Source organism: Caloenas nicobarica, chromosome 1, assembly GCF_036013445.1.
Source record: "Caloenas nicobarica isolate bCalNic1 chromosome 1, bCalNic1.hap1, whole genome shotgun sequence".
NCBI lineage: Eukaryota > Metazoa > Chordata > Aves > Columbiformes > Columbidae > Caloenas > Caloenas nicobarica.
The window spans coordinates 31,631,322-31,644,233 of NC_088245.1; the positions used below are offsets into that span (position 1 = coordinate 31,631,322).

A 12,912-nucleotide genomic window follows, 5' to 3' on the forward strand; every position below is an offset into this window, starting at 1 on the left:
CGCCCCCCCCGCGGAGCGCCGTTCCACCTGCGGGCGTGTGTCACGGCGAGCGGGCCGGCCGAGGACGGGGAGACGCTGAAAAGCCCCCGCGTCCTCGGCACTGCGCACCCTCGGCGCTCCTGCTTTGACGGGGCGACCCTCCCGCCGCCACCCATCCCGCTCCCCGGGGCCGTGCACCCACCGCAGCCGGGGCTGCTGAGCCCCTTCGCCCCTCGCCGCGCCGGGCTCACCTCCCGTGCCCGGCTCCCCCGCTCTGCTGTCACCACACTCCTCCCTCCCCTCCCGCTCCCACGGCTCTCCCCGCTCTCCCGCGGCGCCCTGCCCTCACCTATTCCCTCCGCCGTTGTCCCCGCTCTCCCTCACCTCTCCCCTCGCCGCCGCGCTCGCGCGCGCGCGCGCACGAGTGACATCACTCCTGTCCAATCAGCCGCCGCCGCTCCCCGCTCGGCCCCGCCCGCCCCGCGCGCGGGCGGCTGTCAGGCGGGCGGCGGGCCGTGCCGCGCCGTGCCCGTGCCAGGTGCGCGCCGCCGAGGCGGGACGCCGCGGGGTGACAGCCCGGCTGCGCGGCTGCGCTGCACAGGTAGGGCTCGGCTCGGCTCGGCACGGCTCGGCTCGGCACGCTGCGGGCCGGCCGCGAGTCCCCTGCCCGCTTTGCGCAGCGGGGTCCCGCTGCAGAGACGCGAGTGCGAGCCGCTGCCGCGGCGCTGCCTCCTGTGCGGGGACAGGGCAGCCCCCGGCGGGGCAGCGGCTGGTTCCGGGGAGGGGGGCGCCGCCGCGGGTGGGTTTGCGTGGGCGGGGGCCGTGTCGCGGCGGGCAGTCAACTTTCCCGGCCGGCGGGGCCGGAGGAGCTGGGGCAGGTGCGGGGTGGCGGGCGGCCGCGGCCCCTCGCCCCGCGGCTGGGCGGCGGCAGAGCCCCGGGCTCCCTGGCGGACGGTACCGGAGCCCGGGCCCCGCTGCGCTGAGGCAGCCGGGGGCGGTGTCGTTACACGGCGAGGGAAGCGGGGGTGGGGGAGCCGCTGGGGACGGGATTACAGGGACCCCCGGGCTGCCGAAAGTGGGTTGCCTTCCGCGGCTAATCCCCTGGCGAGCGCTGTGCCATCGCGGCTGCCGCCCGGCCCGGGGGTGGGGGCTGCAGCCGAAACCTCAGTCTCGATACCGTCTCTGGTTCTTCCTGGCGCATATATGGGTTTGGGCGGCTTGTGGAAAAATGCATCCGTAGTGTGTTCTTACAGCGCATCATTTCAGCACCGCCGTTGCTGCGCGGGTTGTCTGGCAGAGCAGCCTGCACGCCCACGGGCAGCCGCCTTGCCTCGTCTCTTTTGCTTGTGCGCGTTTTGAGTGTATTTAATGGTGATCAGAGAAAAAGGGATTTTTTTTTTTCCATTGCACATTCTTGCAGTAAAAAGAATAGTGTTTCACTTTGTTTTCCCTTTGTAAAATGCTAATTACGCTGCTTTTCTGTGCCACTTTTCCTAAAACGGCAGTAATTCAGGCTGACTGTAGTAACACCTGCTGGTGAGAACAGAAACACCACTTGCGGACGTTGCCGTTGCTGAGCTGTGCCAAAAGTCACCTGAAGGGGCTGAGCTGCACACAGAGAGAGGGGCTCTCCAGGAATTCCGTCTGCTTTATGAAGCGCTATTTAATGCCGCTTATAAAACCTAGCGGAGATTATCTATGCAGTTAATCAACTATGCTCCATTTAGTAATGAAAGTAAGCTATGACCTGTGAACTGAGAATGGTTTCGATGGTTATTATATTAACGCCCGTTAAAAATATTTAAAGGGTTCTTTAAGGTTTTAAAAATAAACAATTATGTAATTACTGGTGTGTACAAATTAGGCAAACAAATTGCCTAAAAATGTATCCAGTGCAGAGGTGGCTGTATCAAAGGTCATGTTAACAAATATACATAGTATCACCCTTTTGTATAAAATTACTTCTAAAACAAGTAAAAAATAATTAATAGAGGACTTGAAATTGCATAAAAGCAGGGGAAACCTTTCTGAAATAACTTGAAGTTATTAAAAAAAATCTCCATTTTGCTCTTCTGCCATTAGTAACTTTTATATGTCTTGCTTGAAATATTATACAAATCCCTGTGAAAGGATGATCTTTGGCCCATGTTGCACAAGTTATAATAATCGACCAAAACTTCTTAAAGAACTTTCCTTAACATTGCAGGAGCCTGTTGGTAGTATAGAGCTTTTGTTTGTTTGTTTACATTTGAATGTGTGTTATCAGCATCAGTTGCTCAATTTATGCATTTATATTTAGTGATAGTTAACATCTCATCAAAATATACCTTATCCATCTAAATTTTGCAAAAAGTAAAAATAAGAAGCTAAGCAAAACTCTCCTGTCTTTGTCCATGTTTGTATTATCTACAATGCTGTTTTAAGCCAACAAGAGATCTCCAGTTTTGCTTCTGAAAGACACCAAAACGTAATGCAACCTCAGCACAGCTGCATGATAATGCAGGAACTTACTTGATTTCGTAGGATCTTAAATGAAGTATATTAAACACCTTCTGTAAAAGACATCCCACGTTATTAAGGTTATGGAACAAAGAGCTTCTAAGTGCCTTTTTGAGCATGCCTTTCTAGTAGTCTACTACATGATCACGTACTATTTTTTTTCTACAGGAGCCCTATCTCATTCAGTGCACAGGATGAATGGAGCTCACTTGACACAATTCAGTATTTTGCTTTTGTTTATCGTTCTCATTGATTGCTATGTGAGCCCGTTATTTATTTACTCCGCATTACTCAACTCTGCTTTGAAGACAGGACTGATAACAATCTATATGGACTTTGCTAATGTGCCTATCATTAAGTGATCAGATTGCCTCACAAATAATTATTAGTTTATCAAACACTACCTAATGTGAGACTAGACTTTTACAGACAGTGAACACAGGCACAAGGAGGACTAGGTGAGAAGTATTCACTCATTTTGGTGTCCAGTCCCGAGTGCTTCACACATCTGTGAATGTATCTGCAGAGTGGATGGGAAAAAGAGGAATTCACAGTTAATTACAAACTATGGAAATGTTGGGTTAAAAGGTGTGCGTGACAGTAAGAGCAGTGGTGGAAACTACCACAGGGAGGACTTCAACCATTAAAGCCTTTATGGTATAGTACAGAGCCCCTGACCCCTTTTCTTTCTGCAAGCCCTGCCTCGTTCACTGCACACATCCCTCTTCTTCAGCAGGCAACCCTTGCATTAGGTTCTGTTATCATCTTCTGTGCATGTTCATCCTGTGAACTGGATGAGGCAAGGTAACTTTGAAGAAGCAGTACATGTTAATTTCATTATTGTATAAAAACATACACGCTCAAGGGGAGTGAATTATGGTTTCACAGACAACGGACTGGAGGGGAGCGAATTGTTTCACAGACAACAGTGTTTCTAATTTTCATAACTTTTGTGAGGTTGATTTAGTAACCTTAGTAATATTATTTCATGTTGTTTGTGGGGTAAAATGTGCATACATGTCCCATGTACTTTCTTCTTAGAAAATTAAAGGAATTTAAAAAAATGAAAACTAAACCAAGAAAATTTTAAAAAAAATCAACTCTCACAGTAAATTTCTTCTTGTGTTACTGTATTGAAACCACAATGGTTATCGACAGGATTGGAAAAGTTGAATCCTTTGCAAAAGCTCTTGAACTTTTAGCACTACGAACGATGGCATTGTGAGAGTACAGTCCCTTTTACAGACACCAGTGATAAAGCAGAATGGCATAGTTTGCTGTGGATGTGCCCAGGTACTTCTGATATTGGAAAAGTGGTGAAAGACTGGAGTCCTTTCTATTCCAAGATTTAGAGAGAGTGTCATGGTGGATGAGGACTCTTCTGCCAGGTCTCTGCAAGGACAGTACTTTTCACGTTGTCCTTTATAGTCTCCTAATGAAAATCTCCTCATCCTCCTGTAGACAGTCTCAGTCTTCATTTTTAAAATATTGCTGGTCTTAACCATTAAAATTTGTCTTCAATTTCTTTCCTCAGCCAGTCCTGTCTCTCCTTGCGTTTTGCCTGTCAGCATTCCTTCAATTTACTTTTCTTTGTTTCCCAGAGCTTCCTTTTCTTGATTTGCTACATCAGTCCAGGCTACTCTCATTCTCTACTCAATCTCTACTCACTTCTTCTGTGCTTTTACCAGATGTTGGTCTCAACTTTTATTCCTCTGCATAGACCATAAGGTGGCTTTTGTTCTTCTGGAAACAACACAGTACTGTCTTAGAAGCTGGTTAGGTTTTGGTACATTTTTAGAGATGCAGGAAGAATCACAGAGTCACAGAATGTTAGGGATTGGAAGGGACCTCCAAAGATCATCCAGTCCAATCCGCCTGCCAGGGCAGGAACACCTAGGTGAGGTTACACAGGAAGGCGTCCAGGCGGGTTTTGAATGTCTCCAGAGGAGGAGACTCCACAACCCCCCTGGGCAGCCTGTTCCAGTGTTCCGTCACCCTCACTGAGAAGAAGTTTCTTCTCAAATTTAAGTGGAACCTCTTGTGTTCCAGCTTGAACCCATTACCCCTTGTCTTACTGTTGGTTGTCACCGAGAAGAGCCTGGCTCCATCCTCGTGACACCCATCCTTTAAGAAGCGCAGCATTAACTCAAAGCTTGCTGTTGATGGCTTAAAAATGTAGTCACTAACGTTTTTTGAAGACACTTTTACTGAAAGAAAGAAGGAAAAAAAAAAAGTGTTTTTCCTCCATTGGTCCTTTTAAAAATTGAACTCTTCAATTAATTTTTCAATGAGATACGTTAAATATGCATTTCTATGTATGCATTGGAAGAAAGCAAGGATGGACAGGACACTTTGCCAAAGTTGTAAGTAGTAGTAAACATTAGAAATGCTGAACAACTTAAATAGTCCTAATTATGAAGAGACATTAGCAATCCTAACTGGAACATATACATGACCTGATGATCTTGAGGGTCTCTTGCAACTGAAATGATTCTGTGATCTGTATACTGTATATTTTGCTTAACCCTGCTAAGTTTTGGGGGTTTCTGGGATGGTAAATAAAATAATTGATGAATTAGGATTGGTTTGTGTTTATACTTTTTGTTTTGTTTTAATTTTGTGTTGTTTTGCTACAGCTACTTTAAAGAAATATTTACAAAACCAAAATATAAGTCTCTCAGTGAACTGAGATCTGAATAAAATGGTGTTACCACTGCACTGTAGTATTTTGTTTGCATAAGGTACTCCTTTTGATATGATTAAAATACTATTTGCAATAACTTAGTAGCTCTCATGTCTGAAATGGGGGGGCATGGAAGAGTTACCGTTTGCATCACAGACTGAATAATGTGAGACAACACGTAAAAACATTTTTGTATTTGTGCAATCTTCTTAAGAACTCATGTGAGCAGTGCAGTGTCAAAATGAAGAAATACACATATTTGACAAGTTCTTTGCTTGTATTTATGTAATACTTTTATAATTGACAAATAGTGGCTAGATGATGTGTTGTTCCCATGCACAGGAGTTAGCTTGTAGCGCAGCAATCATGATTTAGTAATGAGATGGGTGTTCTTTTTATAGCTTTATTGGAAACATCCTGCTTTACCATAGACGATTCGATTTTCTCCAGTTTAGCACAACAGTTGAACAGGAGCATAACTGTAACTTACTGTTGATTCCAATCAAGCCAGTACTCCAAGTTGTTAGGCATGTACTTGAATTTACGACTGTATTAGTTTCTGCATGAAATTGTTTTTCTTATCCATATAATCTGAGTAATGCATTTCTGTCTAACAACTACAAAATTTAATTTGTTTGTAAAAATCAAAGAAAGGTATTGATATAGTCAGTCAGGCGTTGGAGCAGGTTGCTCAGAGAAGTTGTGCAGTTTATCTCCTTCGAAGTTTTCGAGACTCAAATGGATAAAGCCCCCAGCAACCCGATCGAATGCCTGAGCTGACCCTGCTTTGACCAGGAGGTTGGGCTAGAAACCTCCTGGCGTCCCTTACAACATCAATTATCCGATGAAGTTACCCTGGTATTCTCTAGAAGGGGGAAACATCAATATACAGTGTTACAAACCGAATTGCCTTTTTAGTTATCATTGGTAATTGTGTTTAAATGCACTGCTAGGTTTGCTCTGTGCATTAGGCAGGCTTGATGTTTTATCGTAGGTCTGTTTTATGGGAGATAATAACAGGATTCAGTAGCTTGGTCAGTAAACATTGGTATGTTGTAATGAGCTGTAGTACTTATGTGATGATACCTCTTCAGTTTCATCGGAAGAAAGAATTCCTCTTATGAATACAGCTGGTTTATATTATGAAACATTTTTCAAACAAAATCTCACACGCTTAGTCTGCATGTGAAAATTTAAAACAAACACAGGATTTTGGTAAGTGGAACAGGCTATTAATGATGTTTTAACGTCTTAATGTTGTACCTAGTTAAGGTGCTAATCTTTCTGGGAATGAGCAGCCCTTGCTGAATGAGGGAGATAACGTGTGTCCTGTCTCAAGCAGAGGGATGGGACAACAGAAGAGTGACTGGTTCTAACACAGGAGCTGCAGTGAGATGGAGAATTTAGGATCTACCACATCTGGGAAAGAAGTCCATGTCATGTTAAACTTGTGTGTTCCGTAAACTCAATGTTTTGTTGTTTGTTTGTTTGTTTGTTTTGCAGTACCTGCTTATAATTCAAGTAATACGTGATGCAGTGATGAATACATCGTTTTTTTGAAAGCTACCTTGATTTTATGAATATCATCAATTCACCTTTCACATACTTATTTTTTTTCCTCACTATGTCTGTTCTTCAAGCTTTTCATGTTCAAGCCTAATCACAGTTTAGGAGGGAAATAAAAATATTTTGCTTCTTGCATGAGAAGAGAGAAGCAGCCTTATACCCTAAATATTTCTTAATGGAAACTTCCTTCCACATAAGTGCACTTCCAACTAGTTTGCTTTCTCTGAAACTTGAAATAAAGCTGATTTTGTTTTGATAGAGGCAGTCGGTTGTCTTGCCAGCTACTTTCCCGTAAGACCTAAAATAAAGATGAAAAGAAATTAAATGTCTCTATTTTGAAGATCAAACCTGTATTTTCCTTTACCTACTATTATTAGTGAACTTCGAAGAGTGCCTAGTAGGATAACTTATCCATTGTTAAGGCTTGTTCCTTCTAGAAGCTAGAAGACTCACTGCTGTTGCAAGTAGTGCTTTTAGTTGAAGTATTGCATTTTTTCACTATGAACATTTTTGAGCAGAGCAAAAAGAAAATAATACGGATTAAGATAAATGAGAAAGAGCAGCTAGAAATATATATTTTGTTTTCTGTGTTTCTTGTGAAGAATAAGGCCATCATTCTTTTGTACTATTGCCAGAAGCCCAGTTCCCCTTTTGTCAGCTGTCTACAGTTTAGTTCTTTTATAAAAATGAACTTTGGAATATTTAACAGTTTCCACTTCAGATTTTCATTATAAAGGAGCTCCAAGGGACACCAGCTGCTGCTGAAATAGATCTTGGAAAGCCAGGCATTCTGAAATGCTCCTTTTTCCCCTTCTTTTTGTCACTTCCTGAACTCTCTTTGCTCTTGATTTTTATTATACCTTTTCTGTCTGACTTTTCCTGGCCCTGTAATTTTTCAAAAGTTTCTAACATATCAATGTTTTGAAAAAGTATCCAGTTATGCCACTTACATTAGGTGTGTCAGTGACATCCCTGGAAAAGACATAATCAGGCCGTCACAATGACAAAATTAGTCTACAGCTTGACTGTATTAGGTTGTTTTCAAAAGTCACAAACTAAAGACTAAGTGAAAGTCCAGCATTATCTGGGCTTAAAAAAATGTATGAATTTGTTTTTTATTATTTTCATTTATTGACTGTCTATATAATACATGAAAACTGTGTCAACTATTGAAAACAACAGCAACAAAACCCAAAAAACCACTGAAGAATAACTAGTGGAGTAGTGCCAATGCTGACTTCTAAACAACTGGGGTGATAGCTCAGTTATACATTATTGTTCATCTTCCATTTCAGTTTTGCATTAGATCTTTGTGGGTTTCTTTTGTTTTGTTTGTTCACTTTTTTTTTTTTTTTTAAGTTTTTAAGTCATTATAGGTGAAAAGGCTTTTCCTCAGACTTATGGAGGGAACGCTGAATAAGGTCCTCAGTTCTTTGGCTTATTACCATACTTCATTGTGTCCTTCATTTCTTGATGCTGATCTGCCCCATTGCAAAATGTATTGATGCATTAAGTGGAAAATTACAGTATATGGTGAATAATTAATATCACAACCAATTTATCTCAAAATTCTTATCTTTTTAAAAAGTTTATTTGTGTAAGTCGACTATTAGCAGTTTAGATGAAGATTTAATTTCCTTCTAAGTTGCTGGTATTTACAAAATAAGAAACTGGAAAGCATTGACAAAACCTAATTAAAATTATTAAAAACTTGTATAGTGGAAAAAATACGCAACTGTCTCATCTGATTATTGATCTGGCCTCATCTAGTCACCATTACCTTAACATGTATTTGTATATATACACAAACATATCTATATGAGTGGTCTTTTTTTTTTTTTTTCCTCTCAGTGCCCGTCTATTTGTCTGAAGATAGTGGACTGAAGAAGAAAGTTGTCTCTAATAAATACCCCAAGAATATGAAAGGAAAGAGAAGCAGACAATCTCAAGTAGGCTGACTTTTAAGAAATGAGTTTAGAAGTTACTAACTGCATTATTTAAATCTCAGTGTAAACCATACTTTGAGGTACTTGAATTGTATTAATGAAATAAACAAGAAAAACGAAGTATACTTACTTCGTAGTGGATGCTTTTTATTCCTCTGGGGACCTTCTGCCAGTATGTGCAAAAATGAGCCATTACTTGAGGTATTTTCTAGAACTGGAGTATTTCTCTCTGTTTCTTCTTGGAAAAAACGTATCAGATATGAATCAGGAACAAAAATAATGCAAATTCTCCCTATGGGATGGTGCAGTGGATAATTGTTTTAAAAATATTAAAGAGCTTTTTTTGTTGTTGTTTTTTGATGTAATGGTGAATTGCATTTTATTAGCTAAGAATACTTGAGATGACTAAAGGGGTTTGAATAAAAAAGAATTTTTGGCATTTTCATTACCAGCAGTTGTTTGGTTCATTTGTTATTAGGCTATGTGATTACAAAATGTGATTTTGGGGCATGGAGAAAAGTGGTATGACGGAGAAGAAAGATTAATTTGCACTTAGTTGTATAGGTGAGATACAGAATAGGATAAATCTGACTAAACCAAGTACTTTGTTTGTGTGGAAATGTGAGTTTTGAACCTGCTGCTCAGAACAGCAGAGTCCTACGGAAACTTAAAGGCATAAAGAAAGTTTTGTAGCTCAAACAGCCCCAGGTTTGTAATAAAGCACAGCTGCTCCCATTTCCGCTCACATTCTTTGATTGTAATGTGTTCTGTGGGTTCTCTACAGACCAGCTGACCCAGTCTTAAATGTGGCTGAACCATAAAACCTGTTTTGTCTCTTTTCTATGAGATCTTATTTGAAGCATTCAGAAGATATAAAGACTTTTTCTTCTTCACAGTGATTAACTCCACACCAATGTGACGTTTCTGTTACAGCATCTTCATATGATTCAGACCTTCCCTATGCATATACTGGAAGGAAGCACAGAGGTTTAGGATGTGGGTTTGTGGGGTTTTTTTGTTGTTGTTTTTATTTTTTTAACTAGGACAAGTCTGAAAGACATACTTTAGTGTATTACCATACACTTACGTATTACCTCAGTTTTATTTACATTCATGTAGTGTGCTTTTGTGGCCTACTGAGTATTTATTAGCTGATCTTATCCTTGGCAGTGTTGCTGACAGTATTTAAACCCACAGTGATTAGGTAAAGCTTAAAAATAGTCACGTTTCCTATGTGTGTATTTGTTTTTAAAACACTAAATGCTCTTTCCTCATCTATGCTAATGTGTACTGGTACTAGTGTGACAAGAGAAAAAAGTCTGGAAGGATTATGTGTGCCTTTTTGGCCACCGTCAAAAAAAAAATCTACTCTGTCATATCCACCAGTTAGAACAGGTCACAATTTATTGTTGTGTTATTATTTAATACTATCAAAGCACCTACAGTATTTTGTGTTACAGAACTACTCAGCCTTCAGACATTCTTTGCAGGCCAGCTTGAAGAAAAACTGGTGGATTAATGTAAGTACAGTGAAGGATATGGAGCACCTTGAAACGCAATTTTTATTTCAGCAGTTTGGCACCTGTCTCTGGACAGCCCCTTGCTCAGGTCAGCACACTTCTAGGTAGAAGTCCCTTGATATTTGTTTGTGACTGTCTGAACTAAAGCACTCCAAACAATTAGGATATTCTTGGCCTATCTTTCAAGGATTTTCATGGTTAATGAGGCATTAATTTTTTTTTATAGCTATCAAATCTCTTTTTATAAAAAGGGAAAGCATTTATTGTGTGGGTACTAGCTAGATACTGTGGTATTTAATGGGGTGTGCAAGCAACCAAAGAACAGTTATTTGGTGGTTTGACCTGGAGACATTTAAGATCACAAAATAATTCAAAGGGCAATATGGTTATCTGTATAGCTAATTAACTACATTTTGGAAGTTTTGGTTTACAGAGTTTGGTTTGGAAGTTTTTGGTTTACAGCTGAACTCCAGTTCAGCTTCATAAAACACAGATTATCACTGGAGAGAGCCCAGAGGCTAATTATTGCCTGCTCTGAGAGAATCAGTTTTTAAATACCTGTTTCCAATATTTTTTTGCTTGTCACTTTGTCTTATTCATCTGAAAGTTTTGTTAGAACACAAAATTCAGTAAGGGCTTTTCAGAGTTAAATATAGGCAGATTTACATGAGAAGACTTTTTATTAGCTATTAGCATTAGGCCTTGAAACTTCACCATCCAGATGCAAGTTTTGGGCTGGACTGAGCACTCTCTGGCTCTCTGTTTACCATAGTATAGAATAACAATATTTAGGTGCTTGGAGTAACCTCACAGAACATGGGTACTTGTGCTTCTTCTAAACAGTCTTTCAGGATGTTGCTAAGCACTTACATAAAAAGTGTATTTATGTTTGTGACTTTCTGTCTGTTAATTTACTTTTTTTTTTTTTAAATTCTGACTTCATTATTCCTGTTTTATGGGATCTTTCCCTGGGGATCTGTTCAGTGCACATGAAAAAATGCCAATATTTGGGCAGTATTTTAAAATGTTATTTAATCTTCCTGGCAAATAGTAAAATTTTCTGTTGCTGGATGTATTAGTATTGTTTGTGCTCATGCTTGCCCCTGAATTCCTGGCCCATTAGAGCTTGTAATGCTGTCTTTCATCCTGAGTGGTTCTCTCATCTTCCCTGGAAGTTCTCTTGATGGCCTGGGGAGATCTCCTCGGGTAAACTTGATCTCACTCCTAGGGGTACAGACTGGGGAGAAGCTGGGCCAGAGGAGGTAACAGATAACGAGTGCTAACACATATTTCTTAATTTGCCTAGCCTGTTGCCTGCATGAGTTTAAATCCACACCAATGATTTAAAATAAATAGTCTGATTTTGCCCTAGTCTGGATTACAACTACTCATAAATTTACCGACTATGTCTCAAAAACAGACAGTCATCTGAGACACATTTCAAAAAGTAGGAGGAGTGCAGCCAAATCTTATGTTCCTACAGTTGTCACGTTAGGCCTTTCAAGATTCTTCCAATTTGGAACATAATAACCTGTGAAATTATCTGTCTACTTAGAGGTTACTTGTCTTTCAGACTTCGTGCTTGTGAAAGGCACCCAAGAACTGAAGGTCCTGACTTGGTCTGTGAACCTGTTTGCTGTTAATTGAATGGTGACTTCAGATCAGCAGCATCTCAGAAGGCTTGCCAGGCCAAGATTATGGGCTTCAGCTGATCCCAGGATGTAATATGAAAACGTGCTACCTAATTCATAATTTGAACTGTAAGCCTGCTGTCTCTGAAAATACCTACAAAATAAAGAAAGATAAAGAAGGCTGTGATACCAGATAAGGACAGATTTTCTTGTATTAAATACAGGAGCATATAATCAAATCAACGATGCAGATTAATATAGCAGGGTTATTACTGCTAATCATTTTTTGAAGATTTAATAGAAGAAAATCTGAAATTGTAGCTCAAGCCAAGCAATTCAAGAAGCTGCTTGGTGGTTGAGTATACTCAAACTATGGACTATGGTTTTTTTAAAATCTTTCACTTTGCATACACAAAATGCCTTGTTTTCTAAGCTGTTATATTTTAAACAATTTTATTGTTCTTCCTATATTTCTAAATTATAAATGTTTCCAGATAAAGATAATCTTTCATATTTGGCATTCTATGCACATTTTTGAATGCATTTGTGACTTACTCTATATACTTGGACCACTTCTGAGGGTGGAATCATAGTCTGCTGATGAATTTACATTTAAGTTTGTAGGAAGATAGGGACACTTGTAAGAATGAGCTTTTGAGTTGCAAAGTTTTGCATTATTGCATGTAGATAAGTAGAAATGTCTGTATTGTTGTTTAGTTAGTCAATCCTAGAAGGCTGGCTTAGAAGACAACTGCAAGCAATGAAGGACTCCTTTATAGATCACTTTCTTAAATTGCTCATCCAGAGCTTTAGGTTTAAATGTTTTCTCAGTTCAGTGTGATATAAAAGCAGAAATATTTGTTGCAGACTTCCAGAAGTATTCTCTCATGGTTTTACAGACAGTTGCAAATAGTGGGGGTTTTTGTTAATTCTGGCTGCAGAAGTGTATACAAACATTACTGTGTCTCTTTTTTCTCTGTTGGTCTAGTGACAGTTGGCAGGTGCTGCCTTCCAATAAGTGAGAGCTGTGAGCTGCACAGCTTGGTAATTGGCATAGAAGTTGGGTAAGGAAATTGCCTCCTTGTCTT

The 12,912-nt window shown here is 40.6% G+C and overlaps 1 protein-coding gene across 2 annotated transcripts in view; it reads left to right on the forward strand.

Moving 5' to 3' along the window:
• The first annotated feature begins 493 nt into the window (after window positions 1-493).
• The window catches only part of CNTN1 (contactin 1), a 253,457-nt gene continuing 241,038 nt past the window's right edge, over window positions 494-12,912 (forward strand). For both annotated transcript variants that reach the window (XM_065635765.1, XM_065635775.1), the window contains exon 1: window positions 494-580. The gene's annotated coding sequence lies outside the window, so the exon portion shown is untranslated. The remainder of the gene's footprint in view (window positions 581-12,912) is intronic.